General features: G+C 43.0%; 1 long non-coding RNA gene across 2 annotated transcripts; it reads left to right on the forward strand.

Moving 5' to 3' along the window:
- The first annotated feature begins 1,948 nt into the window (after positions 1 to 1,948).
- On the forward strand, positions 1,949 to 9,815 carry LOC140216340 (uncharacterized). Of its 2 annotated transcripts, XR_011892990.1 has the most exons (4): positions 1,949 to 3,047; positions 4,039 to 4,143; positions 6,815 to 6,959; positions 9,706 to 9,815. It is a non-coding gene; the product is annotated as an uncharacterized lncRNA (long non-coding RNA). The 2 variants fall into 2 exon arrangements; XR_011892986.1 differs by lacking the exon at positions 1,949 to 3,047 and having other exon boundaries at positions 3,734 to 4,143.
- The last annotated feature ends 361 nt before the right edge of the window (positions 9,816 to 10,176 follow it).

Genomic DNA, 10,176 nt, shown 5'->3' on the forward strand with positions numbered 1-10,176 from the left:
ATGGTTGTTTCGGGGTCACGGAAACTGCAGTGAATGTGGCAGCTTTTCATTTGTGTCTGTTTTACCTGTCTGTCTTACCTGTTTGTGTCTGTGTTACCTGTGCTGACATTTGCGAATTTTTTAACGTCGCATATTTCAACCAATATCACATCCACGGCCTTTCGTTGTGATTTCGTAGCATCGGGTGTGATGGATCTGTGGTAGAGGGCATCGGAAATTTCGACCACCTGAGGTTTTATTAACATGCACCGATACCGACCTAGTAGACAGCACCATGTGTTTAACCTCTATAGAAACTCGGCCGCCGCGGCTGGGTGACTCCCACGTCCTCAGGATCAGCAGTCGAGCGCGATAGCTACGGAGCCTATACATCCGGGCCGCATTTATTGCTTCATTGTAGTTCGAAACGTAATTTATATTTGTTCTGTGGGATATTACACACTAATATTACGAAATGAACCCTTTCTGGCGCATTTTTTGTTTAGCTTGAGTATATCCCTATTGGAAAATCCTATTTAAATTCAAACTGGGTTATACAGGTTTAAACTGGTTTTAACAGGGACCTGTTTAGCAACAAACAGGTATAAACAGGACCAGTTTACACACGAACAGGTTTGAACGGGGTCCCGTTTGGCATGCAAACAGGTATAAACTGGACCAGTTTACACACGAACAGGTCTGAACGGGGTCCCGTTTGGCATGCAAACAGGTATAAACTGGACCAGTTCACACATGAACAGGGCTGAGCGGGGTCCCGTTTGGCATGCAAGCAGGTATAGGCACGACCAGTTCAAGCAGAAATGGGTCTTAACAGGGGCCCTGTTTGCAACTAAACTGGCTTATACTGGACACAGTGGCACCATATAGGGTCGCCTGTTTGGCACAAAAGCTGGTTTATTCTGGAGCTTTGTGGCAACCATACTGGATGGTATCATGCATACGAGTTTAATGCTTGAATAGAACTGGGGAGGAACTTTTTATTGTTCGACATCCTGACAATTTAGCCCCTAGTGCTAAATTGGGGCCATTATCAAGCTCTACAGAAATTGCGTGACCACCTCGGAACATTCACAGACCAAACTGCGATATGCTAGCTGCGAATTTCAAACCGATTCCCGGTCCTGCCCAGTTGAAAAAGACACAGGAATTCCTGCTGCAACTACAGCAATTTCTGTTGTACGACAGAAGTTCCTAACGTTTCTGAAGTTGCGACAGACATTTCTGACGTTACGACAGCGATTCTGACGTCGCAACAGAAACATTCGGTCGCGACGGCAAAGAGTTCTGAAGACGCAACAGAAGCACTTTCCGTCGCGGCCCTTTAAAATGTCAGCTTCGCATCGGTGGTGTACACTGTACTTTTTTTCTTGCGCGGTATTCAATCGTGCTTCTTTGGAGCCGGCAGTACTGATAGCACCGACACCGGCATTAAAGTCGACGTTGCCAATTGTTATAATTGTGCCGTGACGACGCGGCACCAGCAACGCCCTACCGGCCTCCTCAAAATCGGCCGCTGATCAAAATCATACCATCTGCGGGAATGGCTGCGTATCCGCTTTGTTTTATTTGGTAAGATGGGGCACACAGGCCTGTGGACTTACATGTGCGGTTACACTGACACATTAGTTAATTTCCCAGAAATATTGCACAAGCATATGCGAACCGGGAAAGAAGTTTTGGATTGTTCCACAAAGTTGCGTGAAAAGCTGTCTCGCTCGGGTCTCATTAATCTGGTACAGCGCTGCCGTGAGAAGCCAGTATTCTGTCGAGATGAAGACTCACCCACGAGTGTTTATGTAGCTATATTGTATTGAACACACGAATTATATGCGAGCTCAAAAGTGTAAAGAGCAAGAGACAACTGTCGAAATTAGCAGTAACAACCCTCAGTGTCCCCGGTCACCGTTGTCTGTTTCTGAATTTCGTATGAAATATGGATATCGTAACAGCAAAATCGATGGTCTAGCACTCCACGATGTACCTGTCGATGGTAACAACACTTTTGCTCATCTAGAGATGCGGCAGTTGACGCGGTGAAGTGAAAGCGCATCGTGGCTTTTAAAATGCAAATGTAAACAGCAACCCAGACAGCAATTTACACTCTTGACATAGCTTCAACATACGCCAGCAGTGATGTTCGGCGTGGTGCAGTGGTAAGATGCTTGTCTCGGAACCGTCAGGTCCAAAGTTCGAATCCTAGGCAAAAGGCATTTTTTTTTCTACTTTTATTTTTTTATTTTATTTCGTATTAATAATTTTACATAACCTTAAAATGACCTCTGTCAATTTTTAATCAAATATTGATCAGGAACTACAGAATTTTCGACTACAGGGCGTCACACTACAGAGAACAGAACGACAGTCACAACGTCCCAAAATACGACAGACTGAAAATTTGCTGTTGTGTTATTCAAGTGGGTGAGACGTCTATACGGCGTATACGCAGATTGCTGTCCTCTCTATTAAAAGCAACGTTGCTGAAACACGTCGTACAAGACGCTGTACGACTCGCATAACATCGAAATACAACGCCGTCACCATCCATGAGATCACCGAAAGCACGGTCGCTTTCGGTGGCGGCCTACAGATGGCAGCACAGGTAGCGCCGGTAAAGTTACAGGTGATATTATTTTGCCGTCCTCAGTTGTCGACACATGTGAGTGCTTGCTGCATTGACGCCGTCCGATGTAGTTGTTTAATCGTGTGTACGCTGTGCCGAGAGAAATTGTGGTGCATTTTGTATGCATTGAGAATCACAAAACCCCTGGGACCGCGTAATGTAGCCCGCAGTATCCTTCGTGTGGTGCGCCGATGTCGAAGATATGACCCTTCGCGCTTCCTTTGTTCCGGGCTCATGAACAGGATGTCCTCCTCTGGCACTGTCGCATCGTATCGCGCTGTACGGAAGAATTTGGTGAAAGTTGTGCTCTTACGTCCTGTAGTTGATCCGCAATTCAACAGTGTGTGCGCCGGAAGGACCGTTGGTGCAGTCGATGCCGCGGCACCTGTGACGCTAAAAGGAGCGTTTTCCGAGTACGCCTAGAAAGGTAAGTCCGGCGCTTGCGCGCATTCTTCCTGTCTATGGTTCGTGAAGTGTGCGTTGTTGTACGTATCGCAAGATCCGTACAACAACCGGATCCGGATTTGTAAAGCAGCAAGAATTATAAATGTGCTTTTCAAATGGTTGTTCTTCATGTCGCAGTGCACATTTAGCAAAAAGTTCCATGGAAATTGCCCTAAAACGTATTCATGTTACCAACAGCTCTATCTGTGGTTTATTTACTTTCACCTATGAAGCACGCTAGCGCGGGTGGTTCTTTGATCTAAATGGGCACAAAAATTCAAGCAAAGAAAGTTACTGTTTGTGTACATAATTTTTCATTAAGAAATGGTATAGTCATTTCTAGAAGTAGTACGTCGATGTGTCGTCGTCACAGCTAACAGCTGCGCGAGATAGCACCCGATTTCTTCGTCGACGCATGGCCAGATTTTTAGCTTGTATGGAAATTCTTCTGTTTATAGTGTGTCGTCAGATGACGTGTATTAGTGTCCTGTGTGTTTTCGTGTACTTGTAAAGGATTCCGATCTAGCAGAGAAGCCGAAATTACATAAGCAATGTTTCTTTTTAATCGAAAAAATCTTTCTCTTTTCTGTATTGTCTCTCCAGAAATGAGGTGGTCTGTTGTAATTTTAAGCGCATCGTCCTTTGGGAGCAGTGCTTTGTTGCGCCGCATGGACAAGTTAGGTTTTGGAACGCTTTTCATGTCCTAAGGAATTTTTTGATAGTACAATTCACATTTCACGTTATACAGCTGTACGTTTGTGTGAACCTTTTCATAGTAGATTCATGTTCTCTACAGTTCGATTTACGTGTTATTTAACCGCCTGTGATGTTACAATCAGATATTTGCACAACCAGTTGCAGCTTCATGTAACTGGTTGTATGAGACTTTTTTCAAAATATGACGTGATCTTTTTATATCACAAGTTTGCAGTTTCAGCAGGGATTACAATAAATAAGTATTTATTATTGTTTAGGGATGGCAAGATTTTGTGAACCAGAGGCACCTCCACATATGCACCTGCGGCACTTCTGCAGCCTCAACAGCACGGAAAAGTACCTGATGTGCATGCTGTGACAAGGTGTGTGCAAAGCAGTTGCTGCCACTTACAAGAGCTGCAGATTTTGTTGGTATCATCCATGTTTGGAAACTCCTGAATTTTTCGTGGGTTTACAAATGTGGGCTCATTTTACAATTTTATTAATGTCATTTTAGAAAGACAATGAAGTTGTGTTGGTTAAGATGTTTTAAAGCTGTTGAGAGATTGACGGTATGAAATTGTTAAAATGCATGTAAAAAATTAATTATAATGGTACTTGTACTGCTTTATTATTAGCGATGCAATATCTCTAACGAGAACATCAGAGGGGCACGTGCTTTTAGGAAGTTTAGTCAGATAAATTCCTGAAGCAGCGTAAAGCTCTGTAATCTAAAAAAAAATGTTGTCAGTTACTGGTTTCAAGTTCGCTGCTGCTTTTCGTGCTGCACGACAAGTTAAATAATGGTTGATAATGTGTGTGTGACGTAATAGTTCTGCGCAAACACACGAGGTGGAGAGAAGTAATTAATAAAGGGAAAATCAGACATCCACCCGCTCGTACCATTTGCAACAAAGGAAACCTGTATGTGTTCCTCAAAAGGAAAGCCGCACAGTTGAAGAAAAATTCGTCCTGGTCCGGGACTCGAACCCGGGACTACCGCCTTTCCGAGGCAGCCACTCTACCATCTGAGATAACCAGCTGGCTAGCACATGGCAGGGCGAAGTCGAATTACTTGACAACGCGAAGCAAAAGCAAGGGTTTGACATAATATTTTTTTCTCCTTTATTAATTACTTCTCTACACCTTGCGCATTTCCGCAGAACTATTACGTCAGACCCTTGCCTTTGCTTCATGTTGTCGACAAATTCGACTTGGCCCGGCCATCTGCTAGCCGCCTGGTTATCTTAGATGGTAAAGCGGCTGTCCCGGAAAGGCGGTGGTCCCGGGTTTGAGTCCCAGACCTGGACGGTTTCTTTTTTTCAATTGTGAGGCTTTCCTTTCGAGGAATCCGTACGGGTTTCTTTTGTAGCAATTGCTACGAGCGGGTAGATGTGCGATTTTCCCTTTATTAATAATGTGTGTGTGTATGCAACAATGGGGGTGCTGAGAGCAAGCTTTAAAATAATGTGTGCTATGTCCCCAACAAAGAATTTAGTGTCTGCAGCATTTTTACAAAATATTATGTTCACAGGTTGGCAGGTATGACATAATGTACAACAATAATGTACAACACTTTTGCTGTAGATGCATTTTCATAACGTCCATTTTCTGTCTACTTGAATCGTATATTTAGAATTTGGCCCACCTTCAGTTTGATCAAGTTACATAGGTAGCCCCCTCTGAGTTAAATATAATTAGGAGCTATTGTAGATATGCATGATATACCTACTCACTGTATTGTGACAGATATTTTTAGGGACTGTGTTGTGAGGCATGCTTTACCTGTATGTCTTGCTGCAGCTTGCCCGACAAAAGCATAAATGCTTTGCCCACCTTTATTATTATGCTTTCATGTAGACTTCTAACATCTGTGCCCACATAGACTCCATGTTCTTAATTACATTTTTCTAAGTATTCACTGTTGTGCATTACATTATTGTGTTACATTACTGTGCATTACATGTTTTTCTTTGTTTTATTTTGGAGGGGGGTATTCATTTCTATAATAGTACAGAGAATAGGAGTTCAAAACAAAAAGCCACGAAAGGTGGCTTAAAAGTGTATGAAGCTTGGAATTCTACATTCCATCCCCTAAAGCGCTACCAGTAGTAAAAGATTCCTAATTGTCTTTTTTAGAAGCTAGCTGCCAGATACATAGTCCCATTAGGAGAGTATGTTATTTTTTCTTCTTTGGTCTGACTTGTTTTTTTGAATGTTCTCCTTGTTCAGAATTTGTTTTCTTGCCACCTCATGCAATACTCCAACTGGAGCCTATGAGCTATGTGTATAATAAATAAGTAAATTCCTAAAGCATGCAACAAACCATGCAGCATAGCATTTAAATGTTGCCAGTTTATAATGCTTCTTGAGTGCAGCGCATCATGGAGCTTGAGGCTGATCTCTTCAGATGTAAAACAAATTGCAGGGTATGAAAATGTGGTCCTACAAACTGCTGGTTACACATGTCAGTCAGCCTGTTGCAGTGGTCACAAGTGAGAATGTAACCAGAAGCTGGGCGTGCTCGGCCATTTTGCATATGGCACAGGATAAAGCTTCACCTCTGCCATTGCTTCTCTTATAATAATGGCCTCCGAGTATACATGCCGAGTTATGCTTCTGGGGACACCTATTAGTTAACCTTATCAGGTAATACCATTAGCCTTATGGGTGCTATAATGTTGCAGTGCCTGCAGGATGGCCAGCATTACAACACATTAAAATTATTGTACAAGTCATGCAATGGTATCGGGATTGGCCCACCAAGTGACAACCTTTAATTACATTATACCTGGGATCAGCTCACTCAGTCAGGGAGACATCCATGCATAAGGGGAGGGGTATGGCAAATAGAGGGCGTTCGATTAATCTTTCTCACATAGATAGCTGATACATATAATCTTTCTTAAATTGGATGCTTTGTTGCTCAAAGTGAAGTTACTTATGGGCATAATGTCAGCATTTCGATCCTATTTATGCTTAACGAAAGTTGCTTTGTTCAGTGTCACTTTTTTTATTGTTTCGCTTGTGATTCTAAGCTCACTTGTTTTATAGCTGCTGTAGGTATGGCTGGACCTGGAGAAGAAATGTAAGCAGACCATGCTATGTTGCTGATCTGCGCTGATCTCCACATCCAAGTTGGTCCCGCGACAGTTGGGCACCATTGTGCCTTGCTTCATTGACAAGGTGATATAATATGGTGAGCTTGTACTTCAATATCGGTATTGAAAATATTGTTAAGGAAAAAAGACAAGGATTGGTCTTTATGATAGATACACTCATGTTCTTTCTTTAAGGTGTTCTTTTGACACTGTTCTGCATGGACAAATTTTTAGAGAATTATAACAGTCCTTTATTGCAAAGTGCCATGGCGCTAGTTTATGCGTTAAACTAGCACTCTTTCACCAAAAAAAGCCTTATTTAGCACACAATTCACAAGGAAAGAAAGGAGGCAACAGGACAGAGTGCTACTAACAGTTCAGTATTATTGCTCGCACAGTGATATTGTGCAAAAGGTGAAAGGGGGAGAATAGATCTGAATACATGCTGTTCGCACAGAAACATGGTGAGCGTGACACTTGTTTTACAATGATAAGAAGCAGTCTCACTGTCTAGTAATTCTCTGCATGGGGAGCTAGCGCTAGGTTCCTCGTCATACATATAAGAAAAGCCTCAGATATCTCTCCAGCGCTTTTGTCTTTATATTTTGTCACGATCAAGCAGCTTTCAAACATAGGTGCATGTGCGCCGAGAGCAGTGCACTACCACTGCTAACTGACCCATGCATCAAGTTTGCTTGGTCACGCTGCCAGTCATTTATACATTGGCCGGTTTATCCGATGTAGCCTCTACTGCACGAAATGGTGTGATAGACACTGCACCTGTGTACTGTACGTGCTTTGTTACATGATTTTTTTTTCAGAGATAGTGATGCAGGCCTTTTCATTATTTACATGCCTACACAACAAACCAAGCCAGCATGAGGCAACTGTTCTCGGCACGAAACAAACTTGATTCGTTAGTTTTCGTTCATTGGTGCGATCACACTAAGGCAGACAAGCTTGTAGGCTGTGCTTCTGCAATTTGTACAGCACACTGACAGCACTGGTGTGGGCTTCATCTGTGGGCTGACTTATGGCACCTTCTACAGCGCAGACCACTTGTGTTGGGCGAGGCACCAATGTTGACGTTTGTTCCCTTGTGCAAAACAGCAGTCCTAGGTTTTGAGTAGTTGTAGGAAGACAAGGTAAACACAACTTCCATGGCTTGAGTGGGCTCATTTCTCTTGGGGCATCTAGCTTTTTTTCTTGCAACTGTGCAGAGGTGCTTCCCTAGAGTCTGTGTGAAAATGGCATACAGTTGTGCATTCGGGAACTCCTGAACAATGATCTGCTATAGTTAGGGCTTTGCGAAAATGCACTGTCTACCAATTGGTAGAAGGTGCATTATTCAGCCACTGATTTCCTGTTGGCATGCTTGCACTCGTGCTGTCAGTAATTTCTTGGCTTGCCGAATTATCTTGAGGCCCCACGCTGATGATGCTACCGATGTCGTCATGTGCAGACTTTTCAGGATGAGGTTTTTTGCTTTGCAAATGTTGTTGAAAGGTAGGTGGTGCTTACAGGTAGCTATTCTAGATATTAGTGGAATGAATTGGCCCATCTTGCTTAATCAAACATCGTCACGCCGACATCAGTTGCACAAACAAAAAACCTGGCCTACTCGCAGCGTCGTGCACGAAGAAACAAACAAATCAGCTGCTGGATTGTCTTGACATGGCATACTAAGCTGAGACCGGAACTGCTGTAGCTACAAACCAGGCAGAGACGATGATGATGAGCAGGGATTTGCAGTAGCGCCACTTCGTGGGGCAGCAAGGAGGCTCCGTTCAAAACAAAAATGTCGTTCAGCAAGTAGAACCATGCAACGGTCAGAGTCTGTGCATGGTGCTCTCGATCAAGTTGGCTCAAGGAGTGTCCGAAAAATCAGACGAGAGGTTGCAAGGCGACCGAACTTTCGGAAGTTGTTATACATTATGGTCCATGGGGAGAATGGCGGTGCCGTGAAGCAGACCGAGTAATCAAGTCCGAATTTTCGGAGTCCGGAAAATCAGTCGGCGACTGTACCTATACCTATGTGTCTATGTATACCTAGGTGCAACAGTGTTTGCTATGATCTGTGCAAGAATTGCTGTTGCCAGTAGATGCCCAACATGTCGGGTGTCAAGTTGTAAAATACCTTGCAAAAGTGATCTACGGAAAAATACCGCTTCTGCTATATTTCGCTTTTGCAAGAAATTTTGCGGCTGCTGGCACCTACCTTAAAAGGCTTTATATGGTCTTCGCATTGCCAGGGCCTTCTACTTTTGTGAGTTTGCTTATCTCGAAATTTACCCCGGTTTTTATAACTTCAAGTTGGCGGGATCCCTAGTCTCCTTTAACGTGTACCCAATAGACCTTACATAGGGGTTTTGGCATTTCCCTGCCATCTAAATGCAGCCATTGTGGCCGGGATTCAATCCCACGCCCTCTGCCTGAGCAGCGCAATGTCAAAGCCAGTACACTACGGTATTTTGCTGGCAGAAGGGTTTAGTTTCTGAATAATTTATTATCTCAACCTGTCGGTGTTGTTTTTAAAGGTATTTCATGTTTGTATTCTGTTGCTTCAATACTAGTAATTATTGCTAATCAAACGATGTGTCCATCTTTTTCCTATAACACTTGCTTCAATCGCCTGCTAATTATGACAGCTTATTCTCCCACAGTACTCCATGTTCCCTTGAAACATAGGCATTGCATGAAACCACATATTTTTCAATAAGATTTATTCATTATCTCCTATGACCAGAATGCTGAACCTTTCTTATCTGTGGGAACATAGGCGAATTTGCCTATGTGCCAACCTGTTGCATGAGTCAAGATAAATTATTGGCTTTACTTTTTCAGGTGCCCTGCTCGCTCTCACCCAAGCAACCCACTCCAGCGGTCTTCTCTCGGCAGACTGGATGCATCGAAATACCGTTAGAAGGTCCAATAAACAGTGCTTGGGACATTTATGACATGCTTTTTTTTAAGCCGGATGACTTCAGGCTTAATGAAAGCTCAAGTTGGTGTACAGAAATACCTACGTAAAGTATACTTGTCTTTTTCACTTACAAGTACATGCCAATACTTTGCCTGACATTTTTCACCCCAAAATTACGCTTTACTGTGGATTTGTGAACAAACCATTACAACAAAAAGCACTGCATTAAAACGAGTACAAGTAATCGAACAAATACTAAATCTGCAAGAATTACATTTACATACTAGTAGTAAATATGAAAATGAGGTACAGTCTTCTTCAGGGTGCATTTTCTTGTAGGTCATACATAGAGAACGTACTCGTGGGTCATACAAAACTTGTTCATGATGTAT

The sequence above is a fragment of the Dermacentor andersoni genome, chromosome 1, assembly GCF_023375885.2.
Source record: "Dermacentor andersoni chromosome 1, qqDerAnde1_hic_scaffold, whole genome shotgun sequence".
NCBI classification, from domain to species: Eukaryota; Metazoa; Arthropoda; class Arachnida; order Ixodida; family Ixodidae; genus Dermacentor; species Dermacentor andersoni.